Source organism: Anomalospiza imberbis, chromosome 9, assembly GCF_031753505.1.
Source record: "Anomalospiza imberbis isolate Cuckoo-Finch-1a 21T00152 chromosome 9, ASM3175350v1, whole genome shotgun sequence".
Classification (NCBI taxonomy): Eukaryota; Metazoa; Chordata; class Aves; order Passeriformes; family Viduidae; genus Anomalospiza; species Anomalospiza imberbis.
Window position 1 is genome coordinate 12,081,687 of NC_089689.1, and position 23,964 is coordinate 12,105,650.

Sequence of the window (23,964 nt, forward strand, 5' to 3'; positions counted from 1 at the left end):
AACAGTGGAGATGTAATAACTCTCATAAAACACACCTTTCTATAACTATCCAGTGTATTAGAACAGGAAAGTTTAAATTTTAAGAATTTTCCAAGTGATTTAGGAACTGAGGTCAGAGTTTTTCTTTTTTTCTGCAATTAAAAAAAAAAATCCATCTTTGAATGCATCTTTGTCACTACAGCCTTTTAGTATATAATCAATTGCAGCTCACTCTTCAGTGCAGCTGTACTGGGGTCTAACAAGCCTCAAGTATAACTGATAACTGATCACTTCCCTTATGGCCATGACACAGCTGGGCCTAAGATATTATTTAGGTTCAGACATTTCTTTAATTTTGGCTATATTCAGCAAAATCCTGAAAGACTTCAAGTACCTGCAAGCACTGCTTCAACCAACCAGTCTTGTTAGCCTCATAATTGCTTCTTCCAATCTTACTGAGGGTTTTTTTGTTTTGGTTTGGTTTTTTGTGGTTTTTTTGCCATGCTGGATACACCTTACGCCAGGAGCTTCACAGCAAATGTAATTATTTATCATTGTCCATTCACTATAAAATAACTGTTTGACTAGCATAAATTCTGCTCTCAAAAGGCAGTCTTAAGGAACCAAATATTTTTCAGACTTTCAACTTAATGATACAGTGTCTCCTTTGCTACTTTGATAATCATTCAGAGAAACCCTGCAGTGAAAATGTTTTATACCAGAGTTGTTGAAGCCAAGTGTGAGGAAGTGCTAGAGCTTTCCTTAAGTTAAAACACTGACATCCCACAGGAGCTGAGAAACGGGGGAGGTAAAAACCCTCAACATAAGTTCCACAAAGCAAAGAAATTCAGAGAGCAGAAAACCAGTAACTTCTTAAATTACAGTGAATCATAACCCATCATCAAACCTACCCTTCGTATAATTTATTTTTTAGATCAATAAAGGAACTCTGGAAGTCATTAGCAACATAATATCACTACCACAAAATACTTCCATACATCTTGCTGGAACAAGATTAAAATTGCTAGGTATACCCTTTAATTCCCATAACAGGTTGTCATCATTTAAACACTGAAATTCAGTATTGTTCAAGTTCTAAATGAATGCTTAATATATGCATGGGAAATACGGAATACCTAGCAGATACAAATTAGCATAATATGATTTTTTTTAATAAACTGTGTCTACAATTTTATTCAAAAGCACAATTAATTAAATGTACTTGTATTAAAGTCGCTATTTACATAGAAAAATACCAAACTGTAATACCTCTTCCATTTAACTGAAAAATGCTTTCTTAAATTAAAATTTCTCACCTACACTACAACTTTATGGCCCTGTCCTGTCTTAAGAGTCCAAATTTGGACTCTTTTTCCAAATCAAGGGTTCTGCTTCCCTCTCCCAGCCATGTATGTTTGCATTTGCTGTATCAAATGCTCTGATTGGATTTATTATTCTTAATATTTCTTCAAGATGTGACTTTTTACATAGCTATTACAAAAACTATCTGGAAAACCTATGGTGTACTTATAATCTCCCTGAAACAGAGATTACAAGTGTTATATTTAAAAAAAAAAACCACAATTAAATTAGAAAAATACAACTTTGAACAAAAGCAATCAGTACTTATTCCTGGCTTTATTTCTTTATCATTCAATAACTGCTTGCCCATAGATTAACAACATTTGCATGTTGGCTTTTATCATCACATTAATATGTACACAGTAAATCATCTCAAAGTAACTTCAGTATATAAACATTGCCCAACTTTCCAGTTAAAGCAAAACTTCTGCTGGCATAACCTGACATCACCAGAGCCACCAAGCTGGACTTTAGCCTGCTGGTGGAAAAGCAAGGTGGCAGAAGATTAAAACTGTATTTCAAAAAGTGGGGAGTTTAACACATAATATCTCACCCACATAAACCCACAATTTCTGTTTATGCAACTATTCTGTTCTGTAATAATGATCTGTATTTAGCACAGTATTTTCAGTTGTACTCTGAAGATGGTTTTTTTTTAATCCAGCTTGCTTTCTAAATATATTAGCATGAATCTGTTTGTCCCAGATGGAGTTACTGAAATAAGAATGTAAATTATTTATGGATCTAGTATTTTTCTACTAATTACCACATTTATCCCTTATAAAACTTTGAGACTGGAATATAAAATCTTGACAAATGTTTCTACAACCAATTAACCTGCGTGTACACCATTTTGGATATTGCATTTGCTTCTCTGCTCTTCTTCCAGTGCAGAGTTTTTTAAATTAATATTATGGTTTGGTCAGCTAGAAAAGCATATTTTTATATCCATAAGGAATATGCCCAGTAGAAAGAGCAATAACTAGAAATTCCTTTTTTTTTGTTTAATTCTTTACTTTTTTAAAGAAAGAGATGACAAAACTGGGGTTACTTTGATAACATGCTTGTCATCCTAATCAGCCAAGTGACTAAGAAATTAAATGGCCTAGAAACCAGATCATGTCACTTGGAATTGTTTCAAACTGAAAGAAGACAAATTTGCATTAGATATTAGGAAGAAATCCCTCACTGTGGGGGTGGTGAGGCACTGTAATAGGTTATCCAGAGAAGTTGTGGATGCCCCATCCATGGCAGTGTTCAAGGCCAGGGCTGATGGGATTTGAGTGACCTGGTCTAGTGGGACACGTCCCTGCCCATGGCAGGGGGTTGGAACTAGGTGATCTTTAAGGTCCCTTTAAACCCAAACTACCCCATAATTCTATTACACATTCAAGAAGTGAGATGCCTAAGGTTCTTGTAATTCCTGAAATTTAGAATTCTGCTGTCATGCACACAAGCTATCAGAGAGAAAACTACCTAATCACATGCCTTAATATAAATTATGAAACAAATCATGGGTTTCATGGAAAACAAAATAAAGTTCAGATTCTTATTTTAAATTTAATTCAGAGAGCCTGCCAATTTCAAGTACCTGGGAAGATTCCTGTGTATGAAGCTATTACTGGCCACTGGCTGCTTTAGAGCCTTGTAAACATCCATGAGTATTACCAGGGACACTATAGATAATCTCCAGAGCTGGCAAGTCTTTCCTTCCTCTGTTTATAACTGTCGTGCACCTATCCATCAGATTCCATAGCCAAGTGAGTGAAGTATCAATTCAAACAATTCAAACATGCACCACAGCTGCTGTCTTTAGAGAAAAACAAACAGAATAATTCAACTGTAGTGGCTATTTTTGTCTATGTGCCGTAGTGACTGACCCAGCTAAAAAAGCATGTATCAATGATGTGATGCTATCCATGGAACACTTACCACAGACATAACACTTGTCCTGCTACACAGATATTAACTAAAAAGTCATTATAAAATTCCATCTGATGACTGAACCATGTGTGAGCAATCAACCTATGCTACAACAGAGAGCAAAAGGAGAACTGTCTACTTGCTAGAAAGAACTAAAAGGTCCACAGTAATTAGTTGGCCTCTGTAAGCAATCATTAACCACATTAGACCCTCCGATCAAAGATAATTTAGTACTGATGGCTAAGAGATTCCTTTAGTCAAAGTAATTTGAGAGCAAGGTACCTAAAAGCATGTTTCCATAGAACTTAGTACTATTGTATTCCAAGTTCAACTGCAGCCTATTAATTCTTAGCTCCCAATTTCCAGTGACATGAACAAAATCATAAGCACTCAAAAGATTGTCCTGTTTGTTCAGCATTAGTATTAGGGCCAAAAAGTATTTTTTCTTTTTGTATTTCTCTGCAAATACATAGAGTTCATGGCTACTGCTCCATGACTGAAGAGAGTGGAAGTCACAAGAGTATATAAATAGTGGAAATATTATTCCTAGTTCAGCATCACACTGCAGTAAACTAAGCAAGTGAAAATACTGCTGACAGCTCTTGACTCCACTTCTTACCACACTGCACTGTGATCTGATACACGCAAGGAAGGAATGCAGCCATTCATAATTGACTCCATTGCTCAAGGTAAAGTCCAGTTACATCTGCTAACACATTGATTACACATAATTCCTAAATCTAGGAGAAAAACAGTTTACCCTTACACATTTAAATGAAAAATAATGACACTACACATGATTCTGTCTGATCTTTTTTAACTGATTTTGAAATCTGAGTGGCTTTGGTCAATTTGGGAGTCTAGAAATTTAACAAGTATATTTGATTTCAATGTCAGTTTGGACTGTATGCAAATAATGTAGAGATGTATAAACTTATTTTTCATTTGCACACTATTTAATATTTTCCCCATAACTTATGGCAGTTCTTTTTCTCATTCCCTGACAGTTCTGACCAAGTTAATTGGCTTGATTGCTGAAGAAAACACAGCTATATAACAGATATGATGTTTTTCGCAGGCACAGCATGGCTTGCCACAAGAATCCAGACTTCCAGCTCCAAGAAGCTTCTCTGTCCTGCTCAGAACATCAGTCAAACTCAGGAGTCTGGGTATCATTCACTAATGAATCACTATTCTCCCTTGACAACTATTTTGGGTCAATCTGAATTGCACTGTCACTTTCTGCAGCAGGAGGCAGTCACAGCAACTTGCAGATAACTCCCTGCTTTATGGCAAATTTTCACGTCTCTAATGGATATACATTGCCTCCTGTAACATCAGTGCTGCTGCTGACTTGTGCCAATGTCTTCTGCTGCCTGCACCTTTCCTAACTATTTTCTCACTTAAAATGTTAGCCAGAATGTCTTTATTATCTTTAAGCAAGTAGTAACTTAGCTACATACATAGCTCTTACACAGTTTAAAGTGTGTGTGTATATATATATATATATATATATATATATATATATATGTATATGTAGTGTAACTTTACATATTTTTGCTTTCCCATTAATTATTTCCAATCAATCTTCATGTTGCTGCCTCACTGCTGCCCAAAACAGAAGATATTCGTCCAGGTTCAGTTGTCCCTGTGCTGTACACGAAGGAATTGTGACCTCACTGGTCTGTAAGTTTTATTTCCACCCCTTATCTGCATACTCAGAAAAGTCAGAAAAACATTTCTTTTGAAACTGCTGCAACTTCTGCAAATGTGATTTATTGATTAGATGGCAAAGCATCAGTCATTGACTTCCTTATACACTGGCATTGAAGAACATCACAAGAGACTTACACTTACTTTAATTTATTAGCTTCCTAAGCTTATAGGCTTTCTGGTTCATTGCTTGTTAATAGTAGTGCTGAATTCCAAACCAAGAAAAATATTACAAAAATCAGACTTCAATCCAACACATTAAATGGAAAAATGCACTTTGTATTCATTGAAGAAAGAAATGCAAGTGATAAGTATGAAGATAAATACAAACCACACCATTCTACAAACAAGCTTCCTTCCTCACACTGATGAGAAATGTGAGCTACATAGTAAAGACTAGAGTAGCCTAAAATAAGCACAACTGCGATCAGAAACTGCCTACAGTAAATTTAACCTAAAAGTTAATTAATCAAAATTATGAACTGATAGTTTTTCTGGCCTAATTTTTGCTTGGTTTATAGCAGACCTAATTACACTCAGACCATGGTTGTATTTATAAGGCTGGATTTTCCACTGGTGTTTATACCACAGCCACCAATCCAAATGAAGACTCTATGAAGCAAGAGAGAAACACTTAAGATAGTGTTGAAGTAGTTAAATTAATCATCTGCAAATCACAAAGCAGCTGACTTCATTTCCTACAGCATGGAATATGAGAGGCGATCATGAAGAGTGATGAACCTTTACATCAAGCAATATAAAAGGTGTTTATGTGTTCTAGCAGCTGTTGCATAAGTGCTTCTGAAGGATAGCCTGCAGGTTTCTTCCTGAATATTAAAAAGAATTTCATAATTGAATTGAATCATGTTAATAACCTAAAGAACTTAATTTAAAAGTGGTTTGTTGGATTGTGTACTAGAGGCAATTTAACAGAATTGTGGTTTTGTCTCCATTCTGCTGATGAGTCACATAAAGAAAACCATAGTTTTTCTCACACAGAAAGTGAGAAAATTATAATACTTACCTTCTTTCTCACCTACTAATGAGAACTCAAGTATAATAAATAAATAAATAAATAAATATTTTTATATGTAAACTGACACCTTAACAGAAAAGAACTAAAGGTTATTTAAAAACACTGTAGTTTTGTTTTTTTGTGTCTAAAGATAATTTAGAAACATTAAAACTTACCTAAAGGATAACCCAGAATAGTATGACAAGCTCTCACCCTACACTTTAAGCTCCTTATTTATGATACCTTTGTTAAAATCATAGCAGCTACCTGAGCTAAAAGCAACATCATTAGACTCACTGTCATAAATCCATCTTTTTCTTTTAAATTTATCACATTTGTGTTAGGAACATTTTCACTGCAGCATTCTGGTTGAAACATCCTCTTGTTTAGCACCACATATTGGGAAAGCATGAAATTGCCTTCTGGGGAAGATGAAATATTGGCGAATTTTCCAGAAAATTAATAAATAAGTTGGAACACACTTTGACACCCTCCTACAATGATTATTAAACATGCATAAAACATGATTTGTTCAGTTAAAATAGTTACATAGCCAGAAAGTTTGTGGGAAGCAAACACATTCTCAATATAAATCCAGGTGAAGACCATGGCCTTGTACCGGGGATTAGGCTCTTGACCTGCATTTCCTAATGAAAATAAGAGTCAGACTTTCTTATGAATAAGGCATCTAGCCATTAGAAACCTGGGTGACCCTTGCAGGCGTGACTGTCAGTCTGACCCAGTAATTCCCTGCATTAGTATTACCCCCATGCCACCTTGGAGGAGAAAACTCCTTTCAGAACAAACTGTCAGCTCCCTTTTAGGACACTGCGATGAATTATAGGCTCTGACATTGATTTGTAGATCTTTAAACTGGTCAGTGATTTGCTGCAGTCAATGGCTCTAGCTGCAGAGTGCAAAACCAGAGCACCTCTCACAACATGTAGCTGACTTAATATTTTCCCAGTGTAATTGCAATTCTTTTTATGGTGAGGAGATGGACTATGATTCATATCATCTCCCACAATCCCTTCTTCATAACACACCGTTTGAACAAGAACAAATGATTTGGAGGTTGTCATTGCCAGTTCTCTACGGAACAATCTATTTCTACTGCCTGATGGCAAACATGTGCCATAGACTTTTGAATTTTGAAAACATTACATTTGAAATAGCCTTTCTAACATCTATGGGAAACATATGGCCATTAATAAAAGCTATTAAAATGCTCCTATTTTCATCTTCCTAGTGAATACTCCTGCTGAGGACACAATAGAGGTTGACAATATGTGCATATATATTATGCATATTTTTTAATTCAACTGTAACAGAATTTTTCATTTACTGTAAACAGACAAGGATTTCAAGGTTTCAACAAGATCTCTTTCCAAGGAACGCTCAACTCTCTAAGCAAATTAAGAGATGAAGGAAAGGAAATCATTGCAGGACAAGATCTGCTCACCTGATAGAAATAAAGACAGGATAAAAAAGACAATTGGATTAATAGTATGGAATTACAGAAAGAAGATGAGACAGAATATGACACAGTGGTTATATTCACCTGTAAATATCTCAACTATCTGCAATGAAAAAGAAATGCACAGAAGTAGACATTTGGAGCTTAACTAGAGTTTTGGTAAAATATGGTACTCCCCAAAATACCTCTGACCTTCAGTGTTCTGTGTCAGCTCAGTTCCATTGGCGCAATACATGTTGGTATAGACCTTCTCCCTGACAGGCTCCTTCTAACCTCAAGCACTCTTACTGTCCTCTAAGTTTAGACTTATGTATATTCTTCTCTGAATCACCAGAGAATTTTCTATTATCTTCCCAAATTCAAGAGCATTCTAATCTGCCTCTCCCAATTTCTTCCAATACTCACTTTCTGCCACAAGTAACAAGGAATGCAATTTTCTTTACTTGCCACCACATCTCAACATGGACTTATATGGAAAATTCTTAGGGGTGAGAGGATGACCTATCTTCCTTGTTCTAGAGTGAGGGAATGCTACCAAAGGAACCAACTGCCCAGGATTTCCAATTGTTAGGCAAATTTCTAGTTAGAACACCAAAAGTAGCTTTGTTTTTCTAGGACTCAAACTTTACTCCAACCAGAAGTCTAAATAAGCATTTCACCTAAATAAGATTCTTCATAAAAGGCAACTAAATGCAGCACTGTTTACTATGTTTGGCCTCCTCCATTCCATATAATCCCAATATTTGCAACTACAGGAGCCTATTTACAAAAATTATTTTAAAATATATCAACTCCAGTGACAGTGTTGCAATACCGTAAAATAAACGAGAAACAACACAACCATCTATAAACATGGTTAGATATAACACAAGTGGGAAATACATTTGTCAGAAATACTGTAGCATAAGCCAACCCATTTGCCCTTGTAACTCTGTTGGTTATCACCCTAAATTACCTGCTGTTTTAGGGCATTTAACAACTCATCTTCCTCACTAACCATCATTTCTCTAAAAGGCACAAAGCTGTGATCATAAAAGCTTCTTAAATTAGCAGACCACTATAGTAACAGGAGTGAGCCCTCAGAAATAAGTATTTATCATTCACGTTTTAACGTATTTCACCTTTTGCTAAACTTTTTTTCTTGAAGACTGCACAAACTTGGAGAAATATATAATCAAATGAGAATATGGAAATTCACAATCAGAAAACAATTACAATACCTGTTGTGTTTGCAACAAAATAAGCCAGTTCTACACCTTGACATATTAGCCTGGGGAAAGAAACAGCATTATTCAGCCAGATTTGTCTGTAATAAAGTTTACTGTCAGGTGAGAAATGAGCTCACAGGGATGTGTTCCCTTACCGTCTCACAGCAGCATTATCTGAGGTCATGCTACTTGCACAGGCAGAAAATTCTAAACATCTACAAGGACATGCAGTGCTAGGACAAAGGGAATTGGTTTAAACTGAGAGGGAGTAGGTTTAGATTAGATATTAGAAGGAAATTCTTCCTTGTGAGGGTGGTGAGGCACGGGCACAGGTTGCCCAGACATACTGTGGATGTCCCAATCCTGGAAGTGTTCACAGCCAGGCTGGATGGGCCTTGGAGCAGCCTGGTCTAGTGGGAGGTGTTTCCGCCCACAGGTCTTTAAGGTCCCTTCCAACCCACACCATTCTATGGTTCTAAGAATCCATAACCTACATGCACTCCTTTCATATGATTGTCACCAGGGGTGACTGAAAACTAACTGGCTTTAACTAGCAAGTGGCTACCAAGTGTTCTGGTGGGAGAACTTTACCTCCAAAAAATGAAACTGAAAGCACATGAAACAAAATTTTCCTTTCTAGTTTCATGGTATTTGTAGCACTGAAGAATTTGTCATCCAGGTAAAGCAATAGGAAATTTGTTGCACCTTTATAATTTTGTTTAGATTTGTCTATTTAGGCTTTTGGTTGGTTTCAGGTTTGTGGTTGTTCTGGCAAAAATAAGTATAATTTTAAAAAACAAAACCACAATGACTAGGAAAAGTACCAAGACATTAGAGAAAGCTGCCATTCAATACACAATGTTAAAAAGCACAACATGAGACAGCCCAGCTGAGAAACAGAAAAATGGCCAATAATTATGGGGGCAGGTAAGGAAACTAAAAATTGGGAAGAAAAGATAATGCTACAGGGATTAGTCATAGGAAGTGCTGAGGTGAAGAGCTAAAAATGTATCCGCTGTGCTTAGACACAAAATTTGTGTCTGAAGGTGAAATCAAAGCTGTGCTTGTTCCAGATCTCATTTAGCAACTGTCAAGCAAAAGGAATATTGAAATGATCTCATTCTAAATTGCAACAGAGTTCAGGACACTCCATGTTTTAAAGAAACTTTTGGTTGGATACATATGAAAAAGTCTAAGCTGAAATAAAAAACTGCTACTTCTTTGCCTATTCAGTGTCTTTAACATATATTTCTATGTAAATATTTTTACACATTTATAAATGGAGATGTTGAAGGAGAAAAAGGAGATGTTGAAATTGGAAAAAAACCAAGAAGAGTCATAACAGTTACAATCTTGCCAACATACAACACAAGGAAAAACAACTGATGAGCATAAGGCTAGTAACTTTTATTTATTAAATAAGAGCACTGCAAGAAAGATAAAATGAAACAAGCAGTAAGGAAACAACAGAATATTTTTTTTTAGGATATTAAATTACTCAGAGGTGATCTTTTGAGACATCTGTATTACAAATACACAGAGATTCAATAAGCACCTGGTCCTAAATTTTATCTCAGTATCCATAACATTTTTCCTGGGAAGCCCTTTTTGTATTGATCCAGACAGGGCTTTTGCCTGCCATACTACAGCAGTTTCTATATTATTCATCTAGGGTGCAAAGAAGCCCTTTATTCTGTAAATCATTAGGATTCAGATGCCAAGAGACCAGCTTGTGGTGAAATCAGTGTCTTAGATGCTCAGAAAGCCACATACCACCAAGTTAGAACCCTCACAGTCCAAAACTTCAGTAGTATAAGGCTCTAAGTAGTACAAGCCCATAGAGTGTAAAAAAGAAACACTTCACACTTCAACAAGATCATGAAAGCTAAGTAATACGGAAAAAGGCAAAAAAGCCATTCCGTTCTTTTGACATAGTGAACAAGAAGGTCCAGAATTCAAACTAAAGTGAGAAGCTAGCAGCACCCACTGATTCTCAAGGCCTGAGTTTTCTCTTTTGCCCTGCCCAGTGAGCTCATCTGAACAGCCTCTTCTTCAAGCTAGAAAGGAGGAAAATATTTTTTCCTTCAGGAGTGAAGCTCTTTTTCTGCTTGAACCCAGGGAATCTACACAGGCCAACCATGACGTGTTCTCCTCTGTACTACAGAGGATCCTTTGACAATCTCTGCTCTTCCCAGACACTAACATAAACTCAGTGTGTACCATCTTTTCCAAAGCAAGTACCAAAAAAATTTACCTTAGAAAAGTTTAGATTGCAGGAAAATCACAGACTACATTTGCTACGAAAATAAATGAAGATGCTACACTGCTGTAGCAAGAGCAGATGCCTGCTTAACCCATAAAGTAGAAATATATTGAGCAGGTTATAATTAATATTTCCTTCTCTTGAATTTAGGCACAGGTATTCTAAATTAACACAAACATACACTGTCATCATGTATAATCATTTTGTAATGCAGAGAAGACATAATAACAAAATGAGCAAGGAATAGAGAAACACCTACAGTGGGAGAGGAATAATAGGGAAGACTGGCTTTACCCACTATGCTTCCATCTCCTCTCACCAAAGAGCTCTACAGCCTGATATGACAATCTCAGTGACTATGACCACATCCATCAGCATTAACTGTACAGCTCTGTGGCACCACCATTAATTTAGGATAAGCTTGTTAATAAGATTTGACTGCTCTGAAGTGGTGACAGTTATTAATAAATTTTACAAATGAGGCACTGGCAATATGCCTTGTTACTAAATGTCACTCTAGTACAGTTCTCTTTGAAGCTTCAAAGTGGCCTGATTTATCAGATTCTAAATACTCTCATTGCTGAAATCTTTCAATCTCTTATTCCCTAACTTGCACACACTTACACTTGCTTGCAGCTGAGCAGATAAGAAAAACATTGCTGCAAAATAAACTGTGAATATACTGAAGCTGAAGGTATGCAAACTAATTTTCACCTCACCAAAGTTTACAAGTCCGCATTTCTAAAATTCAGAAGGACAATACTAACTTTTTTACCAGCAGTCTCAACTTGTCAGTAAGAGACCTTTTTACTGAGTTCTGGACTATAATCATCAACAGACTCCACAACAGAGTTTAGCAGTGTCTCTTCTGCTTTAGGACTCTACACCACAGCAGCAGCCACCATGCAAGCCCCAGGATCCATTCCCAAGGGGCTGTGGTGTACAGCACCCCTCTTTCCCATCACACAACCCTATCTCCTTCCTCCAGCATTTCTGTAGCATGCTTCAGGGCACCTCTATCTCCCTTCACACCTCCCTCCAAAATGCAGAGTCTAAGGCACTGGATTCACAATGTTCAAGCATCTGTGCTGTTATTCCCCACAGCTATTGTCTTCTAGCTTAGAATAGAGTGGAAATTTTACGTAACAGTTTACATAATAGTTTCAGAAAAGCATTAATAATATTGCGGGACCAGGCAGGTCCAAGGAATTTAAAGAGCGAAAAAATACTATTACTGGTAAAAGTGTGTTAATTTAATCTCTAAAGGTCAGGTTAAACCTGCAGGATATAGGATATCTGCTGCCTTACTAACTGCCAGCTAACTTTCTTTCTAAACTGACAGAAAATTTAACACAAGGGAAAAGGAGAATGTATGTGCAACTGGCAACATAGAAGGGTTTCCTTGGAGAATGAAGTCAGACCCCAGACTTGGCCTGTGGTACACCACCAGTACACGCTGCAAATCTCTGGAAAAAATTGCAGTTATTGCTCCTTGCCACTATGACTTCCAATCATCTCTATTCAATTTATGGGTACATTCCTTCATTATGCAACACACATGTTCCTTCCTACAGCACTCACTCGATGGGCTACAGTGCTAGGAAAGAGAAGGGACAGGCTCACTTCGTGCTCCTGTCTGCAGCTACTCAATGTGGTGCTTGTAGCTCCCCACAGTGCTCTGACAAGTATGGCCTCAGGATACCTCCTGTAGCATGAAGGAAGAACACATAAGCAGTAAAGAGTTCAAGAACATATGGTTTCAAAAAGTTTCTGCTATTTTTTATGCTGTTTCTTGTGCAGCCTGTTCTTGACACTGTTTATGCTTCTGTGCAGATGATATTTTAATGACAATGTTATGAATAGTAAGTCTTTAGATGCAGAGAGAATAAATTAATAAAATAAATCAATGAAAAGCAAAGGCAAGAGAGAATTTCAGGGGTGAAAATGCAGAGCTTTGCTTACTGATGCTTTTCTCCTGCTACATCACTTGATTCATTTTTAAATGGTCCCTAAAACACTAATGAAGAGCATACATAAAAGCTTTATACTGGAGGTGTAGTGGATTAGTTAAGCAGATGATATATATTTGTTGCATCTCCTCTTCTCTAAAAGGTCTCTTGCATGTAATGTACTTAATCAATGCTGTTTACAGAACACTGTTGTTTTATTTTTGAGGAATCTGCAAAGAAATTCTGCTTAATCCTAATGCCAATATGGATTTCAGCAGTTTCTGCATTCCATATTCCTTAGAATTAGGTTTTTTATTTGAAGTAGAGGAAAAACTGTTAAAGACAATGACTGTTTCCTGCTTTTAGAGGTAATCTTTCCCATGCAAGACAACAAAACCCAAACTCAAACTGGCATAAGGAACTGTGTTTCCAATTAAATTTGTATCAGAGTGGCATTGAGAGAGAATGAGATAGCAGTGAGAGCCCAAGGATATAAGAGGTCAGCTTATACATAATTAATTTGTTAATCTTCCATGGCATTTCAGTGAAATGTGTTATTTTCCCAAATACATCCAGAAGTATGACAAGCTGTCTTTTCAAGTGGTTTTATGTGCTGTGCTCCACATTCTGTATTTTGATAGGAAATAGATTATGATATTTTCGCCACTTTTAAACATCTCTCTTAGCATTCTGGAATTTGTTTACTTTGACATTTGCTATTTAATGGCATGCTCACGTTCAGTCAGAATGTTCAACCACAAGAACCTAAAAATACCAAATGGCATGGGTTTTTTTCCTTCACAAAGAAATCACAGGAAATTGACTCCAGAAATAACTCCTCACAATCCTTTGTGTTTGATATTCCACATGTTTCCACCATTTGGGGTTTAATTAATAGTTTAATTAATAGTTCAAGACTTTTGATTTATTTAACAGAACTGGCTTTTCTCTTTTACTAATTATAAACTAAAATTTGTTCAAGGTGTACTTTAAAACGCAGAATTAGGTAATTCCTTAATACAGTGATGTGTTAAAATTGTTTTGTGAGCTCAATATGGGGAATCATCACTTACAGAGTGACAGATGTTATGAGAAACACACCAATAAATGCATGTACTCCTAGACTGCTTTGCTATTTTGTGAGACATTTTATTGTTTTTTATTTCTCAAATTCTCTCTGAGAAAAATAACAATTATGAAGATGATTTAAAATTATATACCTAAGAAGTAGCTATATTATAAAATTGTTTTATTCAGGTTTTAAATGATTAAACACCTATATAACTGAAAAAATACTCTAGCTCATAATGCTCTCTGTCTGCATGTATTATCAAAAGAAAAATCTTGCTTGAAATACAAGAAGCAAAACCCATGCCTCACTGAATATTACAAACAATATTAATAGGAAGAAATTGATGCTGACCTTGAATGCATAAAAGTGCTCTGTGTCAGTGCTGACTCATGGGATGATGTTGACCTACATTAACATTTGATTACCTTTTGGCACTGTTTTTAGGCTGAGCCTAGATAATATTCAGGCATTAATAATTTCTTCATAGTGCCTGTTTAAAATAGAGCCATCTAGGTAAAAATCAGAGAGAGAAAGAAAGAAGAAATGAAATACACAACAAAATGTACTAACATTTAGATTGAAGAGATATGTTAAACATTCATCATGACATATGTATTTATGATAATAGCAGTTTTCTATTCTCATTTGCTGTGATCTTTTGTTGTCACCACAGGCCCCCAGCCAGGTAATAATTAGCATTGACTCCATGATTGTAGAAGGCTGATCAATTGCTTTATTATATCATCTTATACTATATTATACTATACTTATTAAGAACCTCAGTAACTCTTACAGCCAGTCCAATACAGCTTTGACCTAATTGGTCAATCCATCCAAACCATCCAGCATCCAATTAAGAAATCACCCTTTGGTAAAAAAACCTCCATGACACATTTCACATATGCACAACAGCAGGTGCAACAAGTGGATATAAGAATTGTTTCTCATTATTTCTCTGATCTTCTCACAGCCTTCCCCAGGAAAATGCCTGGGAAAGTCTGTGCCTGCTCTCTGTGGCCAGAGAGCTGCTGCCACATTTTGTTATGCAAAATGTGAAGTTACATGACCCTTAGTAAATTAAAATTATTACCAGCTATTTCAATAATGGTAGCTACCTTCAATACTCCATTATAGCTAATGCTAGAAGGTGTAGATAGTAGAAATTATTTCAAAGAGATCATAGATTAGATAGATAGATAGACAGATAGAAAGACAGACATGGATCCAGGATCTGTTTGTAAATTAACTCTTTCTAAGGCATAAAGTTTTTGATTCATAAGCATCTTTAGCTGGTTTAGGCTAAATTACTTCATACCTAGCATGACAATTGAATTACTGCCAGACTGTCAAGTGAAGAATTTCAGGAAGCCAGAAGTCAATGTCCTCAGAATTAGAGGCATTTAAGGGGGGCTCTAGAGGGCATAATCTGACCATTGTCATACTGTGAGCCTAGTGGTTTCCTCAGCCTTCACTCCAGAAACTCTGGAAACTTTTCCTCCTTCCTCACCGATGTTGTCATCAAACACTCACATGGTCCTAGACTCAGCAAACAAGACTCAAGAAACAAACTAACTAATAGTGTCTAGGGAAAGCAGACACAGAATCCTAACCTAAACCCCCCCAAATACTCAACAGTTGTCTTCTACCACCTTCCCTGATCTTTTAGCATAGCTTTATCCCCTTTGGTATTGAAACTACTTTTGTCCTGCTGCATTTTACTTGCATTTAGGAGATCCATAGTTCCAATGCAAGAGAGTGAACTTCATCTATAAATTGTACTGCATAAGCTCTTTAAAGCCCGTGCACAGAGAAAAAGGAATAAATGCTTACAGTGAGAAATTATGTTTTGCAAATGGAAGAGACAGCTTGAAATTAACACCATTTCATCCATAAATACATGAGGATAAATACAATACTAAAGCTTCATAAAGCCACTGTGATGGATTAAGAAAACCACTATTACACTACTACAAATGTATAAAACATAATTGGAAGGGAATTTCTTTTTTTGTCTAAAGCTAATTTCATAAGCAAATGGAATGTATTTAGACTGGAAATAGAGAAAATGCAAATCTTCTTTTGAGTACCGAAGTCTTTCAGTCTTTGTTAATGAAAGCAGAAAGAAGGCAGGAGACAAGGGAGAAAAAAGGAAAAGAATGGCTTCATGTTATAATAAATAAGACTTTAAGCACAATAATTTAAGCTGAAAGCTTTTTAATTTAAATAGAGGCAGACACATCGCTTGGAGCTTTGTGATCAGCTTCCAAATGGTGTGGTAGACTTCCAGGGTGAAAGAGGTACCAAAAACAATGCTCAAAGACAGGAAAAATCAGACATATTACTTGAAAAACTTTTTTAAAAATCCTTAGAAACAATAAAAAATAGCTCTTGAACTGCTGGATAATAAAAATCAGCTGTATAAATGATAATGCTCAGTGTCAAATGGACTAACACATTTCCAGTACCTGCAAAACCACATAGGACTAGGCAAGTCTTGCTCCTCTACTACACGGATCAGGAAGATTTATGTGCACCAAGTGAAGTGTCTGTGAAAGAGAAGTATGAATATGAGAACACAGTCCATGGCTTCTGTCCCTGAAAAGGCCAATCCATGTGCTTCCCCATAATCTAATTTCTCCTCATTTTATAAATGGTAACAGGAGAGTATCTGGAAATACCTGTATTCAGGGTTGGTTCTAGTCCAATTAACAATAAATCAATATTGTAAAACAAAGTATAGGCTTGATGTATATAAAAACCTACCCCATGTTCTTCAAAAAGGCACATAAGGGAAGGAATAAAATTGCTTCATGAAGCAGAAAGATTCAAAAGCCTGAGAACTAACTAATAGCAATCATGCCCAGATTTTTAAATACAAGATCAAATTCATACTTAGCCTTTCATCTTCTTCATAATATCTACTTTCTATGAATTCCAACCCTCCTTCAGTAAAACAAAAAAACTTGAAAGGCTTGGATTAATATGAGTACCACAACAGTCCAATTTTCTAGAAGATGCATAAATTATAACAAGGAGCCACAGAATATTGGTACTAGCTCTCCAGGGAAGCAAAACCAGGGTGCCCCATTCCTGCTTTCATTAATATCCCTCAGGACCTCCATTTGCATGCTATTTGCCAATTTCAGAATCAAAGATATTTGGGTTTCCTCTCCACATCAGATCAGCAATTTCCCCTCATCATCCTATACACAGTGAAGCATGAATACCTTTCTCAGCTTTCTAACTAATTTCCTGTATTTTGAGATATCTACAAGGCTCATTTAGTATCCACATTTTCTTTATGTAACACACTACAGTTACAACCTTTGATCTTTACTACAGTACTGCAGCTAGTTTATTTACTGCAGTGTTAGGTACCCTTTGAGTTTTTCAAACTGGTCCTCAAACTGTGCCTGTGTATATAATAGTGAACACTGAAATTGACACTCCCTTTGAAAAACCTTACTTCTAGTCCTGGCTTCCTCTCAAGTACAAAGAAATGACTGAATACACTAAAAACAGTGATGCATGATTTTATCCCATCCATCTTCTGTTCTTTTACCTATGTTACACCAATAATTTGATTTCTGCCTTTCAAAATCCAAGAATTATTTTAGTAACTGTAAATTATGATGGGAGAAAAGCAGGAATTTGAAACAATTTTCTCCCCAGAAAGTTTTCCCAATTGTAATGATCAGTAGCCAATATTTAAATTATAGAGGTATATACAAACTAAGATATAATGTAGATATGCATTTATAATGGTAAATGTAAATACAGATGTTGCATATACAAACTAATTATCAACATAGAATTAGATTCATAAAGAAATAATAAGAAACATAGAACTAAAACATCAAAATCACAGGAACAGGGAGGATTTAATAAAAGAACATTTTTAGTTCTTTTCTTAGTATTTATCTAATGATTTATCCAGTTCAGATACAACTGTGTATTCTATACCATAAGCCTGGTATATCAGAGGCCAAATGAGAAGGGAGACATTGAAGCATGGACAACACAGTCAGGCACTGTGACTGGAAACTGCCAGAGAGAGAAACTGGGAAACAGCTGGACAAAAAGCATAAGGCAGAGAGAGACAGCAGAGGCATGAACTGAGAAATGCAGGGATGATTGACAGGATTCACACACTGTAGTATAAATAGGAATAGCCTGCATTCAAGGATACACTGACAACAGAAATGATGACACAGACCACTGAATAACAAGACAAAACATCCCTGAAAGAGAAAAATCAGGGACACTACCATACATGACACCATATTTCTGGAGGGACTGGGACTCTTTTTTTAATCTATTAAACTGTAGGGATTTTTATTCCTTATTCTCATTCATTATACTTTTCTGAATGGGTCATAACAGGCAATGAATCAAATCCCTTACTGTTTTTTATGTCTTTAACTGTTATGAATGAGTGGCGTTAGATATCCAGTTAGAAAGGCAGAACTTGTTTTGCATTAATGAACTACCTGTAGAGAGAAAATATGCAAAGGACTAGGTATTTCATACTACAAGTCACCTTAAACAAAACAAACGGAAAAAAATAAAACCCAATTCATCACATATTTATCACATAAAGATATTAAGGCAATTTCAACAAGAGAAATTTTCTACCATCATCAACCTCTACACACAACTCCATGGAAACATAGTTTATGAAGAAAGTGGTACAAGCCTGCACAAAGGCAGAATTGAGAATGAAAAAAAGCTCAACAGGCATACATATATTGATATGGCATTCACTTTTTCCATTAAAGACTAAATTAGCAAAGCATTAAAGAAGTCTTAAAGGCTCTACCACACATTGCATCAGAAATGCCAAAGAACGCCAATGACAGATGTAAATGGAAGCAGGGTAAATTCTGTTAGCAGGTAGAATTTTAGAAATGACTGCATGATCAGCAGTCAATAGCAGGAGGAATAGTTTACAGTACCTTTAGTAGTAGCAGTAATACCAGTAGCACAGTATTAATCTGAGTCAGATCAGCAGTTGTCATGATGGGTGGGTTTCAACTTGAATTACCTCATGGAAACCAAGCTGAAGAACTCTACTGCACTCCGATTTTGCAACGTAATATTTGCAGAGTACATGGGTTGTGGCACTTGCTCATATCTACTTAAATCAATGTGCATGCTGCTATTTGCTCCTCAGCAGCCTTCAGGTGACTTCTTAGGTAAAACTGTAGTCATTCTAATCAACAAACAAAAAAAACACTTGCAACACTGTAATATGCACGTGCAGATATTAGGCAGAGAGCTTAGCTAGAGACTATGCAGCATGGGTCTTCAGGACAAAAGCTGCAACACTGAAAGACAGAAATTATGAGTAAGTTTTAAACTAAAAAAACTGAATAAAAAATGGTAAAAACCTACACAAAACAACTCACTTTACTTCATTAATGAAAAAGCTTACTGCATTCATAGCAACCATTTATTAGGAACTGAATTTCCTTAGAAAGCTCAATTCAAAACAACTGAATATTTGACCGGAGATCAAGCCTCTAAACAGGAATTACTTGGATTCTAAACCAGTTGCATTTTCTTAAGAAAATTCATCAATGAAAAGTAAAAGTATACTTAACACTACTAGCAAAAATAGACATTAATTCATATGATATCTCAGCATGCAATGGTGAATTTGTTCAATGGATGGGAGGACAATTGCACTGCCTAATTTTACACATTTAAGGTACACCATTTAGCAGTCCAGCCTCCAAAATTCACATATATTTCTATCCAATCTAAAAAGGCTCCCACAAAGGACTGTACAAAAACAATCACATCAGCACAGATTGTTATTCCTTATACTGATTTCCACAATACCTTTAATTGCCTTTAACACTCGTCAACTTCTGATTACTCACTATAGAAGCTCTAAATCATCCATGCAGATGTCTGGATTCCTAAAGTGATGTTACACCAAATTCACTGAAGTCCTGTGCAGATTTCTTTTTCTAGAAACTCCTTCTGTCTTCATTGCCTTAAGCATGGGTCATGAACAGAATGCAGTGCTATGAGGTCTACTATGTGAGCTGCTGTTTGGTGAAAAATCAACAGAATTAATAATGATTGACCTTTAGCAGCATGTAGAGCTAAAAATCAATTGTAATGGCAGCTCAGGAATCTTCTATAGCTACATTGTTTAATCTGCTGCAATATATTGGAGGCCTAAGTTTTGATCAAGGGAACATAATTTGAATATATATGTCAGATGATGTAAATATCTTTTCCTCGCCCTTGGTAAAAATAAGAATACTGCTCTGTAAAGGATTCTTACAAGAAATCATAAAATATAAAGTTTTCACTATAGAGAGCAAAGATTTCTTCTTCTATCATGAATGTCGAGCATTTCTGAGTCCTTATGAGAACAAGAAGATGCTGTAGAAAAGGCAGCTACACAATCTTCCCCCTCAGTCCCTCTTGATCCTTTCAGACATACCTTTCATTTTCTTTTGGGTTTTTTAGGAGAGGCACTGTTGTGACTGTTGCTAGAATAATAAAGTGTTTCAGGAAGAGCACTTGAATGCAAAAAACCACTCTTCAGCTGAAAAGGAGGCAGCTGGCACCCTGTAACTATGCAGCAAAGAATGCATGAACATTCATTTCAATGATTCCATCATTTTGGGTAACATAAATCATAATGCTTTAAAGCAAACTGTCCCTGTAATCTCTTCTTTATTTCAACCTGAAAATACACTACCTGAATCACTTCTGCTTAGTCATAATTTTTACATTCTCATTGTATGTGTACTTATGAAGGCTTGAGATAGAACATTTCCTTGCAGACAAGCAGAACAACTGGTTTTTTATACATAAAAGTATACTGAAAGTGCCTCTCAAAATTTTTCTTAAAGCTGTCTTATATCTGGACCTCAGATTAAAACTGGTCTTGTACTTTGGGGAATAATTTCAATGACAATAAGCTTCTTTAATTTTTCCAGTATGCTCCTTCTTTGCTTGGGAACTTCTATTATTCTGCACAAGAGAGATATGGGGATGAAGGAAGCAACCTGACTATATTTAGATAATTGTTTGTATAAAATACAGTTAATGTTTACAGAATCATGACAAAGAGATTTTTTGAATAATGAAGTTACTCAAGTAAAAATAATTCAATGTGCTGGATTAGCAGGGTGTTGGTAAAAGACTGAAACAGTTACCTGGCAATTAATCAAGGAGCCTTGTCTCACAGAACAATACTAGCATAAAAATAACTCATTAATCTGAAAAGCTGATTACTAAAACTGTCGTGGGAGCTTTACTTTTTAGAATATTGAATTAATGAGGAGTACTACAAAGGAGGAGTTTAATTATTCTGAATAGAAAAAATTTCTACCCTGACCTCTCAGGATGAGTGCGATTATGTAGGTCACATATCTAAAATGACTTTTATGCATATTTCATTAAAAGCCACATTTTTTCATGAAGGATAGGAAGCAATAAGCCCTGTTCAGATAGTACTTTCTCTAGAGTACCTTAAAAAAAAAGCTATTTCCTTTGTGGTTATGGAGCTGTTAAGATGAGCCATCAATAAACACAAAATCAGGCATATCTCATATTCAGGTTATTGCTTTCACAGAACAATCGTTTTCTTTCACACTCTCTCCAAACCTTCACAATCATTTTGAGTGTACAGTAATTAGACATTGACCAGGATTCTTAGTCTGCCTTTACCTCTGGAGGGTTACTATCAAACTGATGAGAATAACAGGTAAGCATTTTCATGTTCATTTAAACAATGAAGTCTTGATTCAATTTGTAAGAATTTTCTATGAAATTTTACACATACAAATGAAATTAAACAATCAGTAATGAAATTATTGAGCAAATATATTGATTTTTTTCAGTTGACAGCCACTTTGCTGTTTTCAGACAGGAAACATTTTTACATCCCATTTTAGTATTTTTCTGCTTTAATTTTTAACTGGGTTTCAGAATTTTTTAGAATATAATAAAACATTTCTCACTAGATTTACACATGTCAATGCTTTCAGGTTTTTAATCACTGTTGTCACCTTTTCTTAGCTGTAAGACTGAGATTTAGTGTACTGCACATATTTAGGAGAAATGGTGGAAATGTTTGATCCATTAAGCAACAGAAAGACTAATTACAACTTAGATAATAATTTTTTGCCTAGTCTTGAAAAGCTAATAAGCACAGTGGAGCATCAGAAGGTTGATAAGACACTGTCATATACAATGCCAAATCCTGGATGTCTCAGCTCAGTGACTGAATGTGGATAAAGTTCTAGTTTATCCAATACATTCTGCTGGTGAACTGAACAATGTGTCTTCAGAACTGAAGGTCAATGGAATAACTTACACACTACCACGTCCACTTAGGGTGGATGTGGTAGTGTGTAAGCTAATAATTGCTAAATAATTGCTTGCAATTTTGAGGTTTAGGGTAAATAACTTCCCAAGTGTTCCTGAACTCCCGTTTTCATATAAATTCACACCTACATATAAGGAACAATAATTGCTGTGGTGTGGTTTTTGCTTTAAGTTTGTGTTTGCCCACTATTCTCCTCCCCTCCCAAGTTACCAATCTCCCCAAGCCCCTCCCTAACTTCCTCTCTCCCAAACTGTCAATCCTCCCTAACCCTACCCCTTTTTCCAGTGATCCTTGTCTATCTTGTAGTATTCAATACCCCATTTGTTACTTTGTATTATCCCCCTCCCCTGGTCTCCCTGATAGGTTTATAGAATGTTAGTCCTGCCCTAGATTCCTCCCCTGCCATGCCCTCCCTGGTTAGTTGCCCTATACCCCTCCCTCTATAAAAACCTCTGCAGACCCCCTGGGTTTTGTCTTGGGGTCCCAGGTCATGGACCTAATAAATCCATCCAGTTTTACCCCAAGTCCCATGTCGCTGTTATCTGTTCCTGCACCAGACCAAGCGATAACTGGGAATAGCAGAGCTCCTGGGGGGAAGGTCACACCCCTGCTGTCGCTGCCCAGCACGATACGACAGCTCACTGCGACAAATCATGATAAAACGGTGCTGCTGTTAAATTATGAAGCCACAGTTTCTATCACCTCTTGGTATATATCTTGGCTGTGGTACTTCTGAGTCCGAAATGTTTGATGGAGCTTCAGATTTCTTCCTCCTAACTTCAACTATCAAAATGAATTCCATTATGATTTTCACAGCTGAACAATTTCAGTCTTCAATGAACACTATAGAAAAGGTAGTTGGAGTTGTTAACCAGAAATCAGGAAAGAAAGACATCATGCAAGAGAGATGATTTATCTAAGCAAAAACACTAGTTCAGCACTGCCTCAAACAGCACAGGTCACAGTATATCACATGATTGTTTCTCTTGATGAGAGAATTGTCATCAGTCCCTCTACTGCTGTTGAGACTGCAAAGCCTTCTCTTGAAGCTTTTTACTCAATTCCTCCCTCAGTGCTCTAACCCTCCTCAGCATCTTCCCAATTGCCATTGTGCTCTAGTGGCTTATAAGGTTCCCGCTCCCTTCTGACCAGCAATCCATTGCCTGATGAACCTGTGGCATTCTGAACTATCTTCTCAACAGACAAGACACACAGAAGTGCTTTGGTTGATGTGAAGTTTCCAACCCGCACTAACCTGAGGGGAAAAGCTTCCCATTCCCCAGAGAGACAAGCATCCCAGACAGACTTGAAGCTGACAAAAAACCCAGACACATACTAAATCCAAAGGAGGAAGGGTGTACTCTTAGTGTGGGACAGAGCTCAAGCCATAAAGTGCATAGGATTTGTACACACTCTATTTTGTGTGCAGAAACTTGGTGCACTCGCCAGTGTTATTCTGATGTCCCACACTACCAAATCATGTCCACTCAGAGAAAACTTTCCTTTATCTCTTCCTCACATCAATGTCATTTATAGCCCTCTTCACACAAGCACACGCTAAATAGCTGAAGCTGTGGGAGCCCCTCAGACTGGTTCCCAAGCAAGAAGATTCATCTTCCAAAGGACCCCTGGCTCCCTCCAACAAGA

At 36.5% G+C, this 23,964-nt stretch overlaps 1 long non-coding RNA gene across 2 annotated transcripts in view; it reads right to left on the reverse strand.

Annotated features, from left to right (window-relative positions):
* LOC137479320 (uncharacterized) overlaps window positions 1-19,937 on the reverse strand; it is an 88,544-nt gene extending 68,607 nt beyond the window's left edge. Inside the window, exons 1-3 of one of the 2 annotated variants that reach the window (XR_011002158.1) lie at window positions 19,847-19,937; window positions 18,323-18,451; window positions 16,427-16,507 (exon numbers count right to left, since the gene is read on the reverse strand). This is a non-coding gene — a long non-coding RNA (uncharacterized lncRNA). The remainder of the gene's footprint in view (window positions 1-16,426; window positions 16,508-18,322; window positions 18,452-19,846) is intronic. The other variant, XR_011002157.1, reaches the window with a different exon arrangement.
* Between the last annotated feature and the right edge of the window lie 4,027 nt (window positions 19,938-23,964).